Source organism: Lathyrus oleraceus, chromosome 5, assembly GCF_024323335.1.
Source record: "Lathyrus oleraceus cultivar Zhongwan6 chromosome 5, CAAS_Psat_ZW6_1.0, whole genome shotgun sequence".
Classification (NCBI taxonomy): domain Eukaryota; kingdom Viridiplantae; phylum Streptophyta; class Magnoliopsida; order Fabales; family Fabaceae; genus Lathyrus; species Lathyrus oleraceus.
Window position 1 is genome coordinate 623941095 of NC_066583.1, and position 22773 is coordinate 623963867.

Sequence of the window (22773 nt, forward strand, 5' to 3'; positions counted from 1 at the left end):
TCCAATGTTAGGGGAGTGACCCGTAGTGGTCGTGTTTTCTTGGCTCAGCCAAAATCCCACAAAAATATCATGAAGAGAGATGTTGTTAGTTCTGCTGGTCCCGTGAGGACTTCTTCTTTAAATCATTCCATTTCTGTTGTGAAGGGTGTTGACCTTGTTGTTGTCAAAGCTGATAAAGATCCTATCCTAGTTAGCCAGTCTGGCATATTGAGAGAGGATGGTGATGAGATGCTGAGGCTCATCAAGAGGAGCGAGTACAGCATTGTGGAGCAGTTGCTTCAAACTCCATCAAAGATATTTGTCCTATCTTTGTTGATGAATTCAGAGCCACACCGTGAAGCATTGCAAAGGGTGCTAGACGTGGCATATATGGTTCACGATGTCACAATTGAACAGTTTGATATCATTGTTGCAAATATAACTGCGTGTAACAATTTGAGCTTCTGTGATGATGATCTTCCCGAGGAGGGAAAAGACCATAATTTGGCCTTACATATCTCTATGAACTGCAAAGACGATGCCCTGTCCAATGTGTTGGTGGACACAGGGTCATCACTCAATGTATTGCCAAAGTCCACCCTCGCCAAACTTTCATATTAGGGACCTCCCATGAGGCAGAGTGGAGTTGTAGTAAAAGCTTTTGATGGATCGCGCAAGACCGTGATCGGCGAATTAGACCTCCCGGTCAAAATTGGACCTAGTGATTTCCAGATCACTTTCCAAGTTATGGACATACATCCGTCATACAGCTGTTTACTTGGTAGACCATGGATTCACGAGGCAGGTGCCGTGACATTCACCCTACACCAAAAGTTGAAGTTCGTCAAGAACAAGAAGTTGGTGGTGATAGGGGGAGAGAAGGCTCTTTTGGTCAGCCATTTATCTTCCTTTTCCTACATCGATGCCGAGGATGAGGTTGGAACTCCATTCCAAGCCTTATCTATTGCTAAGCCTTCTAGGAAAGGACTTTCTTCATTTGTCTCCTACAATGATGCGAAGTTGGCCATCGAGTGTGGAGCAACTAATGGTTTGGGGAAAATGATAAAGATGGAAGATAATAAATCTCGGGCTGGTATAGGGTATTCTTCCGGTGTTTCTAATGATCTTGGATTGTTCCAGAGTGGAGGTTTCATCCACACCACAGGAGATCAAGAAGTTGTTGCCATCATTGAAGAAGGTGAAGAGGAACACCTCGGCAACTTTGTCATACCTGGTGGGATCTGCAATAATTGGGTCGTTGTGGATATTCCAATGGTTATCCATAAGTAAACGTAATATGTTCATTCCCGTTTAAAACCCTTCTCCAATGCCAAAGAGATAAGTGAAGACATTGTTGGCATAATTGATTAATACAATAATATTCATTCAATAATCGCATGTTAAATGTTTGTTTTCTCAAATTATTTTTCATTTTTCATTTTTTGCATGAAATTGGTGATCACCATAAAACCCTAAAAAGAGAATAAAATCAATCTTTTTATCTGCATAATGATTTGCCTTTTTGAATTCTGAAATCTCTTTTATACTCAAAATCATTATGCAGGTTGATCAAACCCATTGAACATAATGATCCAACACCATCTCCCAACTTTGAGTTCCCTGTATTTTAGGCAGAAGAAGATGATCTTGAAGAGATTCCTGATGAGATTACCCGTCTGCTTGAGTACAAGGAGAAGATCATTCAGCCACATCTTGAGAATCTGGAAACAGTCAACTTGGGGTCTGAAGATTGTATTCGTGAAGTGAAGATTGGGGCACTCCTTGAAGAGTATGTTAAGAAGGGGTTGATTGAGTTGCTACGAGAATATGTTGACGTCTTTGCCTGGTCGTATGAAGACATGCCTGGTCTAGATACTGATATCGTGCAACATTTCTTGTTGTTGAAGCCTGAATGTGTGCCTGTGAAGCAAAAGCTCAGAAGAACTCATCCTGATATGGCAGTGAAGATTAAAGAAGAAGTTTAGAAGCAAACTGGTGCAGGGTTTCTGGTGACTTCTACATATCCTTAATGGGTAGCCAATATTGTGCATGTACCTAAAAAAGACGGAAAAGTCCGAATGTGTGTAGATTACCATGACCTGAATAAAGCTAGCCCAAAAGATGATTTTCCTCTACCACACATTGATATGTTGGTAGACAATACGGCTAAATTCAATGTCTTTTCGTTTATGCACGGATTTTCTGGTTATAATCAGATTAAAATGGCACTCGAGGATATGGATAAGACAACATTCATGACACCTTGGGGAACATTCTGTTATCGAGTGATGCCCTTTGGTTTGAAGAACGTCGGAGCCACGTATCAACGAGCTATGACTACCTTGTTTCATGACATGATGCACAAGGATATCGAGGTGTATGTCGACGATATGATTGCAAAGTCAAAAACGGAAGTTGAACATGTAGAACACTTGTTGAAGCTTTTCCAGCGTTTGAGGAAGTACAAACTCCGCTTGAATCCGAACAAGTGTACATTTGGAGTCCGTTCCAGCAAGTTATTGGGCTTTATTGTCAGCGAGAGAGGTATTGAAGTTGATCCTGCCAAGGTCAAAGCAATACAAGAGATGCTTGCTCCAAAAACTGAGAAGCAAGTCCGCGGTTTTCTTGGCCGCTTGAATTACATTTCGAGATTTATATCCCACATGACTGCCACATGTCTGCCTATATTCAAGCTCCTCTAGAAAGATCAGCGTCATGATTGGATCGAGGATTGCCAAAAGGCCTTTGACAGTATCAAAGAGTATTTGTCCGAGCCTCTGATTCTGTCTCCGCCTGTTGAAGGGAGACCATTGATTATGTACTTGACTGTGCTTGATGATTCCATGGGTTGTGTCCTTGGTCAGCAAGACGAATCAGGAAAGAAAGAATATGCAATATACTACTTGAGTAAGAAGTTCACCGATTGTGAGTCTAGGTACTCAATGCTTGAGAAGACATGTTGTGTTTTGGCTTGGGCTGCTAAGCATTTACGCCAGTATATGTTGAATCATACAACTTGGTTGATATCCAAAATGGATCCGATCAAGTATATCTTTGAGAAGCCTGCTTTAACTGGGAGAATTTCCCGTTGGTAGATGCTGTTATCTGAGTATGATATTGAGTATCGAGCTCAAAAATCTATTAAAGGTAGTATCTTGGCTGACCATTTAGCGCATCAACCAATTGAAGATTATCAGTCCGTGCAATACGACTTCCCTGATGAGGAGATTCTGTATTTGAAAATGAAAGATTGTGATGAGCCTACGCTCGATGAAGGGCCAGAGCCTGGTTCCCGATGGGGTATGGTGTTCGATGGCGCTGTCAATCAGTATGGAAATGGTATTGGGGCAGTGATTATTACTCCTCAAGGCACACATTTTCCTTTTACAGCAAGGCTAACTTTCAAATGCACGAATAATATGGCAGAGTATGAGGCCTGTATTATGGGTTTGGAAGAATCGGTTGATCTTAGGATCAAACATCTTGATGTTTATGGCGATTCGGCCCTAGTTGTTAATCAGATTAAGGGTGAGTGGGAGACGAATCAGCCTGGCCTCATCCCATATAGAGATTATGCGAGGAGGATTTCAACTTTCTTTACTAAAGTTGACTTCCATCATATTCCTCGAGATGAGAATCAAATGGCGGATGCTCTCGTTACGCTTGCTTCAATGATTGCTGTCAACTATTGGAATAAAGTCCCAAAGATTACTGTGATGCGCTTGGATAGACCAGCTTACGTGTTTGCAGTTGAGGAGGTGAAAGATGATAAGTCGTGGTATTATGATATCAAATTTTTTCTCCAAAGTCAGACTTACCCGCCTGGGGCATTTGTTAAAGATAAGAAGACTTTGAGGAGATTATCTGGCAGTTTCTACCTTAATGGTGATGTGCTTTACAAGAGGAATTTTGACATAGTTCTGCTCAGATGCATGGATAGACACGAAGCAGACCTGTTGATGACTGAAGCCCATGAGTGTTCATTTGGTACTCATTCCAATGGACATGCCATGGCGAAAAAGATGTTGAGAGCAGGCTACTATTGGCTAACCATGGAGTCTAACTGCTGCAAATACGTAAAGAAATGCCACAAGTGTCAGATTTATACGGATAAGATTCATATTCCCCCGACACTTCTGAATGTTATTTCCTCACCATGGCCTTTCTCCATGTGGGGAATTGACATGATTGGCATGGTTGAGCCTAAGGCGTCGAACGGTCATCGTTTTAATCTCGTAGCCATTGATTACTTCACCAAGTGGGTTGAAGCGGCATCGTATGCAGATATGACCAGGCAGGTGGTTGTGAGGTTTATCAAGAACCAACTCATATGCCGATATGGTGTGCCAGACAAGATGATTACTGATAATGGATCTAACTTGAACAATAAGATGATGAAAGAGCTGTGTAGCGAGTTCAAGATTGCATATTATAATTCTTCTCCCTATAGAACCAAAATGAATGGGGTTGTTGAAGTTGCTAATAAGAACATCAAGAAGATTATTCAGAAGACGGTTTTTACATACAAAGATTGGCATGAGATGTTGCCATTTGCTTTGCATGGCTATCGTACATTCGTCCGCACTTCAATAGGGGTAACCCCTTTCTCCCTTGTATATGGCATGGAGGTTGTGCTCTCCGTAGAGGTCGAGATCCCATCAATAAGAGTCTTGATGGAAGCCAAGTTGACTGAGGCTGAATGGGTTCAGAGTCGTTATGACCAACTGAATTTGATTGAAGAGAAGAGATTAACTTCCATGTGCCACAGTCAGTTATATCAACAAAGGATGAATAAAGCTTTTAATAAGAAGGTCAAGCCACGTGTGTTTCGATAAGGTGACCTCGTACTCAAGAAAGTCTTGTCTTTCACGCCCAATTCCAGGGGCAAGTGGACTCCAAACTACGAAGGTCCATACGTTGTTAAGAGAGCCTTTTCAGGTGGTGCTTTGATGCTCACAACTATGGATGGGGAGGATTTCACTCGTCCTGTGAATTCATATGCAGTCAAGAAATATTTCGCCTAGAAATTAAAACAGAATAGCTCACTAAGTTGAAAACCCGAAAGGGCGGCTTAGGCAAAAATGAGCGTCTCAGTGGATTGAAAACCCGAAAGGGCGGTCCAGGCAAAATTTAGAGACATATGAAAAAAATGAATATATATTGATCCCGCTAGATTGAGTACCTCACCCTGGGGCAATCTAGGCAAAAATTAGGGATTTGGCAAGTAACTGTATCCTGACAAAACTTTGTTCTACAACTGTCGTCTGTCAAAGATTCTCGCTCAGTCATCATCAAATGAAGTTTCGAATACATTGGATTCAGAGTTGGTGGAGAAACGGTCATTATGTTCAATGTAGCCCTTTTCCATGTATATCACCAATTTCAAATTTGTAAAGATCCATGGAGTCTCGCCATTTGCAGACCACCATTCTCTTAAATAAATTTGAGCCTTTATCCAATTCTTTGCACTCTTACTTGTTTCTGTTCAAAAAATGTTTGCATGTTGTAATTGATGAATATCAGTGTTTTAAACAAATAAAGTTTTCATGAATAAACTATTTTAAACAAAGTGAACATTCATAATGACTGAAAGGATAAGTGGAATGTGTTCAGTGCTTTCCCAAGGATAGTATGATCACCAAAGGGTAAGACATTTGTTCATATTCTGGCATTCCTGCTCCTTATATCCTCGTCATCAACTTCACAGAGAGTCTGGTATGAGAAGTTCTGCTTGATGGCAGTGGAGTGATTTATCTTGGATTGCTTTCCCCTAGTTGGATTTTCATCCAACGCATTCCCGGTAGTTTGTTTGTGTATACATACTTGTTTCTCCCGCGGAGTTTTAGCAATCCATGATTCGTATATGGTTGATCTGTGAATGATCCATTCTTTTCCAAATTTTTGCCTCGATACTTTAGAGACGTGTATCCCTTTATATCAGGCACTAGCATTTGTGTTTTATCAATTATATGGTTGTCATCCGTTGGGTGGACTGACCTAAAATCCCTTATAGATTGATAAAAGTTGATATGCTTTAAATTGAGAATATTCCTTGCCTCACTATCCTGATTTTCTACTCATAAGAAAGGTTGTCTTTCCCTAGCATGAGTAAGAATCTCCAACGGAATAAGCATGTGTTCCCTGCAGAGCTATTTTTCCAGATAATTGTCTCCTCAGTAGGAAGTTGCCTAATGCAATTGATGAAGGGCTTATTTCCCTTTTTCATTTATTTTGAAAAGAGGTATCCCTGGTATGTCGCTTGTTGATGAAGGACTCATTTCCAATTTCTCCAGCAAAGATAGTTTCCTCGATAGCATTTACAGCTTATCCCCAGTAGGGTTGCCAGATCAGATTTTGATGTTTGTATCTCCTCCGAGTCTGAAGATTTCTTCTAGCATTAAGAGCTGATGTTAAAGACATTTAGTTCCTTCCCTAGTGGAGCAAAATGCTATTTTCCCCCTTTGCAGAGTTTCCTCTCTGGCAGATAGAAGGGATTGTTTTGATTGATGTACATCTGATTGGTGGTTGTTCCCCACGGAGTTTCACATCATTCCTTGATAAGCTTCCCCAGTAGAGTTTCTTCTCCGGCAGATCTTATTGTTATTTTAAACCACTTGTCCCCGAGAGAGTTGATGGAAACTCCCCGACATATTTTTCTGCATCTTCCTTATGTCAGGATTGTTTACTCCAGGAATACTTCTCCCGTGTAGAGTGTTATCTCCTGCAGATTGGAAGCTTTGACTCTGCCTTTTCCCAGCTACGGTTAAAGTATTCCCTTGTTTATTCTTATTCCAGAGATAATCCCCATCAGAGTTGACTTCTCTATTTGATCATCTTCTTTCGCTGCTCCTGAATACATCTTCTTTGTATCCTCAGCGAGTGCAGCTTTGGGATAGGGTTTGATATCCCCAATGATTTATTTTCATCCTTCTCGGGTTATCCCCAAACTGAGTTCTCCAGTAGGCTTCGCCCTTCTTGTCAAGACGTTTGTCGAGCGTTTGTTCATGATTCTTGGACCTGTTTGTGTTAGATATGTTTGTTTGTCAACATTAATCATACACAAATCATGCATATACATGCATAATCATAGCATTTAGATATTCATAATGCATTCTTTGCCATATATCTTTGCTTGTTATCTCCTGCTATTGGTGAAATGGTCTTCCCCAAGCAGATGTTTGTGTCTGATCTCTCCATATAGAGTCATTCCCATAGGCAGAAAGTGTCTATCTTTCCTTTTTCTTCCCCACTGAGTTATGTCCTCGTGGATGATTATTGTTTCAGTTTCCTCCCCAGTTGTGTATCGGGATGGAATTACTCCCCTGAGTTATATCCTCATCGGGTTGAGTCTTGTTTGACTGTGTCTTTCTAGTTTGTTCCTAGATCGATTTCCTTTCTTGTTATCCCCTGCAGTTCCATGTGGTTCAGTTGTTCAATTGCTCAGTAACCAGTAATTGTTCATCCTTTCCCCGACGGATCTTGTGGCCTTCTACCCAGTAACCGGTAGTTATAAATCCTATTTCTGCGGTTTTCTATCCAGTAACTGGTAGATGTAATCCCCTCTTTGTTGGTTGTCTTTATCCAGTAATTGGTATTGATATTCCTTCGTTTTTGAGTATACCACCTAGTAACCGATGATATATCTCTTGGATAATTGCTTTTGTCAGGCAATTTGTCCCTAGCGAGTCATCTTTCATTTACCCTTGTTTGGTAATGATTGTTTCTCCTTCTGATTGGCCATCATTTTATATCCAGTAACCGGTATCCCGATGTCCTTTCTTTTCGGTCGATTTATCCTTTATTAACCCAGTAACCGGTTGCGGATAATCTTCCATGCAAGTATGTTATCTATGTTTTTACTCATATAGCGGTAGCAGATAATATATCTCATGCGCTCTTCAGTCAAAGTCTTTTTTCTTCCCCAGTCGAGTAAGATTCGTATTTCCTTGTGGAATCGAATGTCCATCCTGTAAGTCGAGTTTGCTTTTTCAGCCCTCCTTTCGGATGATGAGTGTCTTGGATATGTTCCCAATTCACTCCTGGTTGGTCACCTGTTATATACCCAGTAACCGGTATCACTGGTGTTCCTTCCTTCTGCTCCCTATTATGACTTTTTTGTCCCCTGTGGAGTCAGATTTTCCTGAGTTGAGATGTGCCTTTTGGGTCCTCCTCAGATGTTTCGGATGATTGATATCTTTCACCCTTATATCGGTCTTAGATATTCTTTCTCCTTGAGCATGTTGTTCTCTCACCCAGTAACCGGTGTTTTGATAACATGTCTCTCTTTGAGTTTATTACCCAGTAACCGGTAATATCTCGTTGTTTCTTCCTCAACTGAGTCCTTTGTGGACATCCCCGTCTGAGTCCGGATTTTTTATCCGATGTATCCTTTGTGGATAGTTTTGCTGTATTGGCATATTCCCCAATACATGCATCTTTGCGTCAGCTCGAGTCTTTCCATCGATTTATTTTCATGGAATCCCTTCGTGTCTCCCCGCAAGTTTTTGAGTCGTGACCTGCTCACGCGTTTTTACCTTATTTCCCCCAGAGTCTCTGTCTCTTAGGGACCAAAATTCGTCTCTTTGCTATTATTTAAGCTCATTCTATCTCGTCGAGACGAAGATTTTAACCTTCATATCTCCTGCTAGAATGACCTTAAATAGGGGCATCTCTAAGACCCTAATTTTGACACTAATATCCCTCATAGCATCATGTTATTGCACAAGTGCATTGCCTCAAGGATCATAGCATGTTTGGCTCCTTAACTCTAGGGTTGGGACTTGTTTGAGTGATTTGAGACCACCAAGCATGCTTGTATTGTATGTTATTACTTTTCTTATTTGATTACTAACCAAAATCACAAAAATATGTCACTAACTCTTTTTATTTTGAAGCTCAAGTGATCATGTGCTCCACAATGCTCCTAGGAGGCTCCTAAGCCCAATGCAATGGCTAGATGAAGAAGAGAAAAAGCATGACAATGGTCCAAAAAGTTCCTAATCATCATATATGTCTCCCAAGTATCTCAATTTGCCAATTTGATCAAGATAGCCCAAAGGGCTTGAAGATTGTTTCCCAAGGAAACCCTAATTTCACTATGCTTTGACTGTGTCTTGCCCATGAAGCAATCTCAACCTCTGATCAAATTTAATCAAGGGAAGTTATTTCATTTATCATTATATGCATATATGAGCCTATTTGAGGCCCCTCAATCATTTATTCATCAAGATTGGAAGTTTGACTTTGAAAAGTTGACCAGTCAAGTTATCTGACTAAGCTGAGGTTCAATGAGCTAGGATTTTTGATGTGTTTGTCAAATGAAGATAACCCTAAAAGAAAAAATGTTCTTAAGAACCATATGAACAACTTTAATGTTCATCAAAAATCCATTTGAATCATGGAATGTCATCATTCATTTCAAAACATTATAGGTCATTTTAACTGAAACCCTAATTTTAGGTCAACTTACCAAGGGCATAACTTCCTTAATTTTTATGATTTTGAGGTGAAACAAAAGGAATTGGAAATATTGATATGTATAATTCAAATGTTATTTTGGACAAAATTTCATAATCCTAAATTAAATACATGTGATATTGCAAAATATTATAGGTCATCTTGGACCTAATTCATTGAACTTGAAAAAGTACCCAACTTCAAATGCCCATAACATTGTCATAGAAAATCCAAATGATGCAAACTTTGAGTCTAAATTAACTAACTTGAAAAGATATACAACTTTTATGTTTAAGCTTTTCTCATTTGAAGCTTGTATCATGAGGACAAAGGGGTTTAACCAAGCTTACTTTTGGGTTAATTTTTCAAAATGATTTGAACATGTTTTGTACTTGAATTTTCCAAGCCAGTTTTGATCAATTTGCACATTGCCAAATTATTTTTTTCCCAACATGAATTTTGTTCCTTATTTCAAGAGCTTTCCAACCATTACTCACAACAGTCCTTGGCGTCTATCATTTTTGAGTTTCGAATTTCTTTTCATTTATGTGCATTCTTGATATTTTATGTTGAAACTTGAAATACAAGTCCTTTCCATCCAATGTACACGACCACATGCCTTCTATGTGAACTCAGCAAGCTCCTTCAGCCATCCATGGGCCTTTCACACGTCCACAAAGGCCCATGCACTCAAATTTTCAAATCACATGCACATGAGCAAAGTGTGAATTCAGATACATTCAGCTATAAATAAGGGCCTCATGAGCTTCATTTCACAACTTTTTGGAGATCCCACATGCTGCTGCACTGAAACCACACCCTCACCAAAGGAATCATTCACCATTTTTTTCAGATTTTCGAGCTTGAAATTCAGTAACATTAGTTGAGTTTCAAAGCTAGATTCATTAGCCAATCATCTTCCATACATCCAGGGATCAAAAAGGAGCAAAAAGCTTGAAGAATTCGTGGCCAGAAACTCACCAATTTGAAGTTATCAACTCAAACTGTTTGGATCTGAAACTCATAATTCAATGTAGTTTTCTTGTGTTTTGGTGGTTCTTTGAAGTCCTCATACTTGAGGCAAGCTTTTGGGGCATTCAATTTGCCATTTCATGAACAACCCGTGTGGACACCATGATTTTCTCCTTCATCTTTCTCTCAATATAGGAAGAATGAAAGAAATCCAATGGTACAGTGATGATCTACATCACACGAGCTTCATTTCCATGTCCTTGTTTTTTATTTTTGTTAAGATTTGTTTTCCTGCAACTTTTGGTCGGAGTTTGTGTGATTGACCGGAGAAGACAGTGGTTTCCACCACCACCACATGTGATGCTCAGGACCCTTGGATCTCACTCTTACGGTCTAATCTCACGTGTCCGTTTTAATTACTTGTTTTAATTCACCATGTGACGTTGTTGACTTGAGTGTATCGTGTGTCTTCAGATCTAAGTCATGCACCATTGCCACGTCAATTAATGAAGTGGATCTAGTGGCTCAGCATTTTTCGCTTATTTTCATTTTTTCTTTATTTTCTTTTAATTCATTTGATTTTCAAAAATTCATTAAAAATTCATATGAAGTCAGAAAAATATGAGACCAACTTTGAAATTTTTCTTGAAAAATCTAGTTTCATATTATGATTTTTAAGTATTTTTGTGACTTCATTTGATATTTTTTTATGAATTACTTGGTTTTTAATGATTTTAATTCATTTTAAAATACTTTCTGACTTTTAAAAAATACAAAAATATTTTCATAGCATTTGTGGATCATGATAAGTCAATGAAAAATAGTCTCAACAATTTCTTGTTTGTTTTGAGATTATTTGAGATTTTAATTCATATTATGCCATTTTTGGTTGTTTTTAATTGATTTTAATTACTTTCTGACTTTAAAAATTTGTGAGAAAATTAGTCAAAGTTTGTTTGACTATGTTGAACCTATGAGAATTTAAATGGACTCATTGAAGTTGTTTTGAATTGAATTTGAGGTTCAACTTTGTTTGTTTATTTTTTATTTGTATTTTCTTTTAATTCAAAAAATAGCAAAAAGATGTTACTGACTTCTTGACTTGTTATATTGATTCTTCTTCTGTTTGGTGTTGATCAAGGTTGAATTGGTTCAACTTTGATCAAATTCATTGGATCTTGTGGTTTGAAAATCCTTAAGGATCATCACCTAGAAAGATGAATGAATTTAATCAAGGATGAGTTATCCCTTGATCAATTGGGATTGGTTATTGACTTCTTACCCCTCTCCCTTTCATCTCCATCCCTTTCTTCCCCTCAATGGCCAATGAGTTAAAGTCTTGAGGTTGGTCTTGACAAATAGGAGTTTAATCTTCTTTGATCCAAACCAAGCTTAACTTGATCCATGATCAAATGAGTTATTTTGTGTCAAAGATAGGTTACTTCTTGGTCAAGCAAATAACCAAAAGTCAATACAAGGCCCTTCCCCTTTTGTTTGGCATGGCAAGTTTATGGAGCTTGACTTACTAGTCATGACCTCTAACTTGTGTTCTTTACCTATATTCTTATTGACCGGCCTCAGATAGGTGTGGCTACTATATTAGTCCACTTACGATTGCTTAACATAGCGCTACATTATCTTATGACAAGCTAACATAACTCTACTAACTACTAAGTTTAATTTGAGCTTTTAAATTCTTGTCATTTACTTTTAATGTCATTTATTTCTTGCTCATTATTCATCTTGATTTTCATTTTGCTCACTTGAGCATATATTTTATGTTTATGTCCTTTTTCTTTTGCTCATTTGAGCCCATTATTGTATATAAATATATTGCTATTTTGTGTTGTTTGTTTTGATGTGAACCAAAATGCAAAAGGAGAAAGGACTTAGAATTAGGATTCACCCATGCTTAAAGGAGTTCAAGAGCAACTAGGCCTCATGCCTTTAGAATGCAAAATGTGTTGAAGAGCAACTAGGCCTCATGCCTTTAGAATGCTAAAACTCAAAGTTGACCTCAAAGGACTTCTCCTCAAACTTATTCTTTGTCCATTCCCTTTATTGTGTTATGAGCTTTTTGATGTGTGCTTTTGTGTGATAGGAAACTCATCTTAAGATTGTGAAAAGAGGACCATTGTCATGAGTAGCCAAGTTAAGAGCCAAGCCAATGGAGATCCTAGGAGCTTGAATTCAAATTATTGGTTGCTTGTTTTGTGTGCTAAATCCAAAGGAAATGAGCATCTTGAGTCATCTCTATATGACTCCAAGAAAAGGAACTCCAAGGGTTATCTTTCCCCTCTTATCTTTGTATGCTTTAGGAATAGCCCTTCTCTCTTCTCCCCACTCTAACCAAGCCAAAAATCATTTCCAAACTTTGACTTTATTTCAAATTAAAAACCTAGGCCTTAGGCCTTTGACTTTTCAAAACTCTTTTCATAAATACTTATTGTAAATAAACTTTAATCCAACTTTGACCTCATTTTGTAAATAAATTTAACTTGTAAATATAACCCATTTCAAGTTGTTTTGTGGTTCCAATGGCCACTTGTCAAAATCTTTTCAAAAACATTAGTCATAGGTTTGGGTTATCATAGTGGTTGATGTAAATCTCACCTCATCCTTAGTGTTGGATTATAAGCCTTCCATGATTATTATAGGAATAACCCCTCACTAGCATGTTGAAGCCTTCCTCACATGGTGGATTGTTGGTTTAGGTTGAGTTTTCTCCCTTTGATAACAAAAGATCTTAAGGCTTTTGATTAAAATCAATTCACCAATCTTTGAAATTTTTACCACGAACTACGAGGTTTTGATCCTCCTTTGTGATGGTACGTAGGCAATGGGTTCATCCATTCAAACAACAAAATTTGTAAATACAATATATTCTCTTCTCATCCCTCCAATCTTTTTGCACAAATCTTTTCACAAATACCAACCTACAACACATATTTGCAAAAAAGGTTCCCTTAGAGTACTAAGGATATTTTGGATGCGTAAAACCTTCCCATTTCATAACCAACCCCCTTACCTAGATCTCTGACATTTTTATTAGTTTTTTATTTGAAAAACTTCTTACTTGGCTTTTGTTCGCTTTTTAGTCTTTCCTTTAATAAATAAAAGTTCGGTGGCGACTCGAATTGTATGGTCCATGTCAATAGTTCAACCCACTCATATGAATTATTGTATACTCTCAAGATCAAATCTTACAGAGAGAATTAGGTCACTTCACTTTGACCGAACTTCTATAATTGATGGTGTTATATCTCTAATCATCAACTCTCTATTTTTTGTTTATTTATATTTCTAGTGCTAATTTATTAAAATATATTGTATAAGCTAAAGCTAAAAAAGGGTATCCTGGGCAATTTCAATAATGGGGTTCATGGATATTCCTAGTATAGTAGATGCTATCACACATATAATCATACTCAATTTGATGGAATTGTTTGATCTTACAGGAAATCTTATATAATTTCGCACGTGAGGAGTTATTTCTTGGTTTCGTCCAGTCATTAATAACTTCATTATTTTTAGATAATAGCAGATAGAAACAACGCTTGTAAGAAGTCCTATTGAAACCAAGAAATATCGGCCTGCTTGCCATCCACACCAGAATAAAGAAAGTTTTCCGAAAAAAACCAACTAGTGGAGGAATACCTCCTAAGGATAAGAGACATAGGGCTAAACAGAGAGCCAAAAAAGGATCTTTCATGTATAATCCTGCATAATCTCGAATGTTATCAGTTCTGGTACGTAGACCAAATAATACAATGCAAACAAAAGTTCCTAGATTCATGGAGATATAGAACAACATATAAGTTATCATGCTTCATATCCACCATTTCTTTATTTATATTTCTAGTGCTAATTTATTAAAACATATTTAAAATGTTTTTAAACTTCAAAAATAATTATAAAAGTTTTTCAAACTAGAGAAATGTGTAATTTCCATCCGACCTACCGGATTCGAACAAGTGACCTAAGGATGTCTCTTTGACAACTACAGTCCTCCGCTCTACCAACTGGGCTAAGGTCGATTGTTGATTGCGTTTGTTTATAACTAAGAATATAATCGTGTAAAACACGGGGCACGTAATTTGTGTGTATTGTGTAGGTGAGGTGACCAAGATTATCATTTTAATGTAGTAAAGACATTTATATAAGTTATATTAAAATTTTGTTCATATCAATTAATTCAAATTTTACAAGAATATGAAACTCTTTGTCTTTGTTTGGAACATGAAAAAGGATAAGAGATTAACAAGATCATTCGCATTCAAAACGACCATGACAAAGAATTTGAGAACTATGGCTTCTCTTGATTTTGCACTACTAAAGGGACTTCCCATGAGTTATATGTCCTCGTCACACCTCAGTAGAATGGAATTTTCAAAAGGAAGAACCGTACTTTGCAAGAAATGTCGAGAAATATGGTCCATGCCAAACTAATATCACATCCATTTGGGGTAGAAGTAATGAATATTGTTTGTCATATTAACAATCGAGTAACAAACTTGTCGCGTACCAAGATCACTCACTACGAGATATGGAGGGGGATGAAGCCCAACGTTAAATATTTTCATATGTTTAGCATTACACTTGACTCAAGTTACTATTTGGAAAGAAGACTAATAGCTTCAATCCGCTGTTTGGAAGGATGATTAATCTCTTCTCTCTCGTGTTTGACGTTTGGTTGGAAGTTAGCTCGAAACTTCATATCACTTGTATAAGGGAGTTATATAGTTCAACCTACTCATATGAATTATTGTATACTCACAAGATCAAATATTGCAGAGAGAATTAGGTCACTTCACTTGGACCGGACTTCAATAATTGCTGGTGTTATCTCTCTAACCATCAACTCTCTATTTTATGCTTATTTATCTTTCCACGGCTAATTTATTAAAACATATTTAAAATGTTTTTAAACTTTGAAAATAATTATAAAAGTTTTTCAACCTACGGTTTTTATGAAACACACAATTCACCTTCCTCTTGTGAGTGGAGTCACATGTTCAACATGATTTTTTATGTTTTGAGTTTCCATACTAGTATTTAAGAACCAACCAAATAAATGTATTTTTTTATTATATATATCCATTAATATTTTATTTTTTATCTTGTTTTTTATGTTTTATAAAAAAAAATCAAATACTCATGTAGTATATATAACACTTAAAATAATTTAAATAAAAATGATAGAAAATTTCAAATATCCCTTTTCATTGATAGAAAATTTCAAATACTCTTGTTTTTTTGCTCTTATATATATTCATTAATATTTTGTTTTTATCCTGATTTTGTTGTTTTATAATAAAAAAAACATCAAATCCTCATGTAGTATATATAACATTTAAAATTATTTTAAATAAAAATAGTAGAAAATTTCAAATACCTGTTTTCATTTAGAGAAAAAAAAAGAGAAATGTATAATTTTCAACAAAAAAGAAAAAGAAAAATTTAAAATTTTCAACCTATCAAATTCAAACTAGTGACCTAAGGATGTATGTTTGACAACTACAGTCCTCCGCTCTACCAACTGAGCTAAGGTCGGTTGTTAATTGTCTTTGTATATACATAAGAATATAATCGTGTAAAACACGGGGCACATGATTTATGTATATTGTGTAAATGAGGTGACTAAGAATATGATTTTAATATAGTCAAGACATTTATAAAAGTTATATTAAAATTATGTGAATATCGATTAATTCAAAATTAACCTGAAATTGAAACTCTTTGTCTTAGTTTAGAACATGAAAAAGGATAAGAAGTTGTATAGATCATTCGCATTCTAAACGACAATGAAAAATAATATGAGCACTATGGCTTCTCATATTTTTCCAGTACTAAAGGGACTTCCCATGAGTTATTTGTCCTCGTCACACCTCAGTAGAATGAGATTGTCAAAAGGAAGAATCGTACTTTACAAGAAATGTTGAGAGTTACAGTCCATGTGAAACATATACCACATCAATTTGGGGTAGAAGTAATGAATATTTCTTGTCATATTCTCAATTGAGTAACAAATTTGTTGCGTACAAAGATCACTCACTATGAGGTATGGATGGGAATGAAGCCCAACGTTAAAAATCTTCATATGTTTAGAATTACACTTGATTCAAGTTACTCTTTGGAAAGAAGACTAACCACTTCAATTTGTTGTTTGGAAGGATGATTAATCTCTTCTCTTCGGTGTTTGATGTTTGGCTGGAAGTTAGCTTGAACTTCATATCCCTTGTATAAGGATTTTCAATTGTTCAACCTATTAAAAGCTCATAAGAATTATTTGTTAGAACAATATTTAGTTATGCATTTATACCTTGAGTTTTGATGATAACAATAGTGTATTTGTGTGAGAACAATTTTGGTACCCTAATGGTTTGTTATTGTGTAGCTTTAACAACCAGTTCTGATTTTGATCATATGACGTGCAACATCATCAGTTTCTGAACTTTGCGTTCCGAATTCGCTTCTACGCTGTAGTTAGAAGTTCTAAAAGACGTCAATATTACAGTTGCAATGTTCTTTTTGCTTCTGTATTATTTCACTCATCAGAAGCTTCTGAGGAGACTCTATATTATTGTTGCAATGTTCTCTCATTTTTTTCCTTCTGGATGTGACTTTGATCAACAAAATTCTGAAGAATGACATGCTTCTGAAGTTGTGTTATGTAGCTGAAGATTCTAAAGATCTCAAGACAGACAATTGAAGTTATCAAGGTTCTAAATGAGGATTCTGCAGACTCTGAAGATTCTGAAGATACTAAAGAACTCAAGTCAGGCTACTGTATATGTCAAGGTTCTGACCCAAGGTTCTGAACTTTCTAAATCAAGCTCTCTACTTCTTCCCTTCATGCTTCAATCATCTTTTATCAAAAGCCAATGAATCTGAAGATAAGATCAAATGGGAACGTGATCAAGTAGTACATAGTATAAATCGAACAACCTTTCCACTACCTGATTTCGTGGGCAAGGACTGTACTATTCATCACATCTGTCACTGAATATGTGGGTGAAAGGACAATACATGGTATCATTCCTTTCTCATCCATCAGTGGGAAGCTGCTCAAGGAGTTTTCCCCATTTTTCCCTCCAACGGTCACATGCTTACATTATATAAGCATGCATTGGAGACTTGAAAAAAATGTTGATCTACATAAGTATTTTGACAAGCTATTTTTCTTTTTGAAAAGCTATCATCTTTTGTATACATTGTTCTTTAAGTATTTATTATTCATTTGTGTAAATCTTCTTTTGTAGAAGCATCTTGTAACACACTAAATATTCTTCAAACTATTTATTTGAATCCTTAAGGAGGTTATCATTAAGAAGACAAAGAAAGTTGTTCTTTGTGAGTCCTTGAGGAGACTAAGGTTTACTTGGATCATTGAGAAGATAAAGAAAGTTATTCTTTGTGAGTCCTTGAGGAGATTAAGGTTTAGTTGGATCCTTGAGAAGACAAATAAGGTTATTCTTTGTGTTTATTGTAATCTGTTGATCATAGTGGATTAACTCCTTGCGTATAAGACAAATCACCTTGGCGGGTAGACTGGATTAGCTTTGAGTTTCAAGCGAACCAGGATAAAAACAATTGTGTTTTTATCTCTTCATTATTAAACTTATTTGTGGTGTTTTTGTTTTGGAAAAAGCTTTTGCTTGTAAAACACAATTCACCCCCCCCCCCCTCCTTGTGTTTTTCACACCTTAAATTGGTATCAGAGCTCCGGTTCTGATTGTGATAAAAAGTTTTTATCAACATCTCACAGTGTTCAGTATCGATCCAGTTCTGTGAAAAACAATGGTTGCTTCTAACACTGCTAACATTGTTAATAATAATGATAGAGATCATTACAGTGCTAAACCACCTATTTTTTATGGTGAAAAATTTGACTATTGGAAAGACAGAATAGAAAAATTCTTTCTTGGTTACGATGTATATCTCTGGGATCTCGTAGTTGATGGCTATGTTCACCTAGTAAATGCTGAAGGAAATATTTTAACAAGAAGTGATATGCATGATCAACAAAAGAAAGACTTCAAAAATCATCATAAGGCCAGAACCATATTGCTCAATCTATCTCTTATACGGAGTATGAGAAGATAACAAACAGAGATTCTGCCAAATCCATTTTTGACTCTCTAAGAATGACTCATGAGGGAAACACTCAAGTAAAGGCTTTCAAAATGGAAGATAATGAAAATGTTGAAACCATGTTCTCAAGGTTTCAAATGCTTGTTGCAGGACTTAAGGTTCTGGACAAAGGGTATTCTACAACTGATCATGTCAAGAAAATTATCAGAAGTCTTCCCAAAAAATGGAGGCCTATGGTAATTGCATTAAAGTTGGCCAAGAATCTCAATAGCACCAGTCTTGAAGAACTTGTTAGTTCTTTAAGAAGTCATAAGATTGAGCTAGAAGAAGATGAACCTCAGAAGAGAGGTAAATTAGTAGCTCTAAAATCCAAGCATTAGAAGACTAGAGCATATCAAGCCGAGGAAGAATCAAAAGGATCTGATGAAGACTCAGAAGATGATGATGAGTTGTCTCTAATCTCAAAGAGAGTCAACAGACTCTGGAAGACCCTTTCGTATGAGAAACCCCTTTGTTGAGAAGTGTCTCATTACCTTTCGTATGAGAAATCCCTTCCCATTTTCTTCTTAACCTTTTGTTAAGGAGTTCTCGCTACCTTTTGTGTGAGAAATTTGACCATCTTTCTCCTTAACCTTTTGTTTGGAAGACCATTTCTTCTTGTGTAAAGGAGTTGTTGCTACCTATTGTATGGAGATAAAAAATTGTATACTCCAGCGAGGTTGCCCCTCGTTCCCATTTTCTTCTTGACCTTTTGCTAAGGATTTCTCATCACCTTTTGTGTGAGAAATCTATCTATTCCTTTTCTTAACTATATGTGAAGATTCTGTTTCTCTTGCTAAGGAGCCGTTGTTTGATGTTGCAAGAGAAGGTCGCTTCTCGGTTAAGCTAATTGCCTTTTGCAAGATGTGTCTCTTCCTTTTGCAGGAGATCTCATTCCAAGTTATATCCTTTTGTACTTTCCTTTTGCAAACACCTGATCTTTTACCTTCGTGGAACTCTGCGGGAATACCTCGATCACCTGTTATGTGCCAAAACGTGATGGAGGAGGCGAGAAAATAAAAAAAGAAAATGAAAAAAAGAATGAATAAAAAAGGAGTAGCTAAAAGAAAGACGGAAAGGTCATCATCAATCATATTGTATTAGCATACTTGCATACTTCATGCATATCTAACCTCATAAATACCCATCTACCACATAACATTCCAATTTTCAGCAGTTGCCCTACATAAAGACTAGCTTGTTCATTTTGTACCCTCAGTGAAGAGATCTCTTTGCGATCTATCTTCACATCACATTCCATTTGTTCCCGGTGGGCAAATTTCCCGATTTCTAGTATTTAATCCCCTCCCACCTTGATTGTCCGGACGTCGTTGTTATCCGTACATTCAGGTCCGAGAAGATTAAATAGGGGTAGTTGTCATACCCCAAAATTCACTCTACCCTTCACAATACTCATCTAGGTCACTAATCTTAAACATTTGCATATCATTTTGAGCATTCATTTCATCTGCATAAGCATGGTTTAACACAAGGAGGGAGGTGACTTGAGTTCATGGCTTTGTGCTTGCACCTAGTGGATATTATGGTTCATCAGCAATTTGAGGTGGATTGGGAAATCAAACCCTAATCCATTGGTTCATAACATTGGTAAACAGTTTCACTTGCATGGTAAATTGTTTGATTGTGAGTCATTTGATCAGGCATGATCATGCCTTGATCATCAGGGTTTGCCATGTATTTTGTTAACCAGGTGTCCATGTGGTTTCATGCCTTGTTGCACTCTTGAATCCAGGTTCATTCTTGATCATCCATTTGGTTCTTGGTTATATGTTTCTTGTTGCATTGGTACATCCATTCATTTCATTCAACTATGGTGTGATCTGATTTACAAGTCTTGCCAGTTAGATTCATCAGTCCATTACATGTTGTCATTACGTCCATCATTGTGTCATAATATTTTTCCGAGTTAATTTTAACTTCAAATTAATTTTTGAAGTTTAAATTGATTTTTGAGGTTAGATTTAACCTTTAAAATTTAAATTTTATTTTAGAAATCATTTCATCTTTGTTCAAATTAATTCTAGGAATTATATTGTTTTAAAGTTCAATTTGATTTTGAGTACAAAATTGTTTTTTGAAGTTTGAATTGATCTTTGAGTTTTTGATTAATTTTAGAAGTTATTGCATCATTTTAAAATCAAGCTTTCGGTTTCAATTTGATTTTAGAATTTTAATCATTTTTAGAATTTTCTTGATGGGCATGGTTGTTAAATCTACATAAACCCATTCATTCACTTTTGTTTTGTAAAAATCTACATTACATCCATATCCAATTTTTAAATCCATTTATCAAATAATCCATTCCATAACCATTTATCCAATATTCATTTTACAAGTTAACCAAATCCAAATCAAATCCACAAAACCAATCCAATTATCCATTTTTTCCCACATCCATTTAGTTACCCAATTAACCCAATAAACCAGTTTATCCATTTCCAATTCAATATCCAATAGTCCATACATTTTAGCCACTTATCACATATCTGTACTCATTCCCAAATCCCAAGAAGAACAAACGGCAGTGCAGTGTGAATCCATAGAAGGTACAACCTAGCAGCAAAGTACATAAAACAAAACGCTGCAGCAAAACGCAGTGAAGGCAAGATGAACGACATGGAAAGAACGGCATAACAGCTCACAGCATAAACTGCAATACATAAGCCAAAGCTACCAAAACGCGACGTACAAATACACCATGACGAAACGCAAATGCAAGTCCAAATACGTATAAGCCAAAATGTTGCATTACCACAAGTTACAACGCAAGCCAAGCTGTAATCGGTAATCCAAACACAGCAATTCAAAACGCAACAAGAGGCAAAAATAACAAATCTAATACTCAGTATTATAAATTGAGAGGCACACCATTGGAATGTTGGCTCGAGATTTTTTTCCGGATTTCCTCTTCTCTCTCTTTTCTGCAAACTGCAACCTTCACCTGCAACTCACAACAACTCCACCCCATTCCATAAACGTTCTACAAACCGAACCGCACCTCTAATCAGCCTTCAGCAACCTCCATCATCGTGCTTTCTGAAACGCTCCACATTGAACCTACATCCCTGAATCCTCACCAATCTTTACACAACTCAGAGCAATCGCATCAACAATCCCGCATCGTGCATGTAGCTTCACCGCGGTTTGAAGTTAAACAGAGGGAGGAGAAAGAGAGTGGTTCGAGGAATTCCGCACTTGTTTCGATTAGGTGAGTCACATCGTTTTACTTCTTGTTTGCGTTCCGATTCGATGCGTGTAGAGTTTGAATCGTGAGCGGAGATTTTGTTGCGTTTGGTTGTCCTTGTTGTTCCGATACCGCGTAGGAGAGGAGGTCGTGGCGGCGTCACGGCTGAGGTGGAGGAGAGCTCTTCGCGCCGCGTCCTAGAGTGCGGCCGCGTGCGAGCTCAAGGGCGAAGCAGGAGCGTGCTTTCACCATCGTTGACATAAGAGGGAGAAGGTGGAGCCTGGGAGTCTTTCCTTTCCATTTCCCTGGGCCTTAGGCTTCATAAGGCCCAATTTCCTGGACCGTACCCCCTTCATTGTCCATTGAAATTTGAAACCCCTGCTTGGGCTTAGGTTGAATTAGGCCCATGTTGAATTAATCTTGCTAATTGGATTTTAATGTTGCTAATTAGAATTTTAATTTTGTTGATAGAATTTTAATTTTGTTAATTATTTGTTAATTGGATTTGAATTTTGTTAATTATTTGTTAATTGGATTTGAATTTTGTTAATTGTTTGATAATTAAAATTTTATTTGTTAATTGTTTGATAATTAAAATTTTAATTGTGTTAATTGGATGATTGTTAGAATTTTAATTTGATTGTTAATTGTCAGAACCTTGATTTGAATTTTGTTAATTGTCTAATAGAATTCTAATTTGATTTGTTAATTGATATTAGAATTTTATTTTTGTATTATATTTGATATTGATTTTGAGTCTTATTATTTTTTATTCGATTAATCCTAACATCTAACTTAACATCTAACTTTTTACATTTCTAAACTCTAACTTTTAATTCTTGTACCTAACTTCTAACATTTTAATTTCTTGTCATTTTATTTAATTTATTTTGCTTTATACCATAATTGTGCATCCATCATCATTCCTCACTTCATCTTAATAATCAACTTAAAATGGACTAAACATAAAAAAAAAATGGAAAATAAAAGGCTAAGACCTAAGCATGGATCATGGACTTAGAGATTTC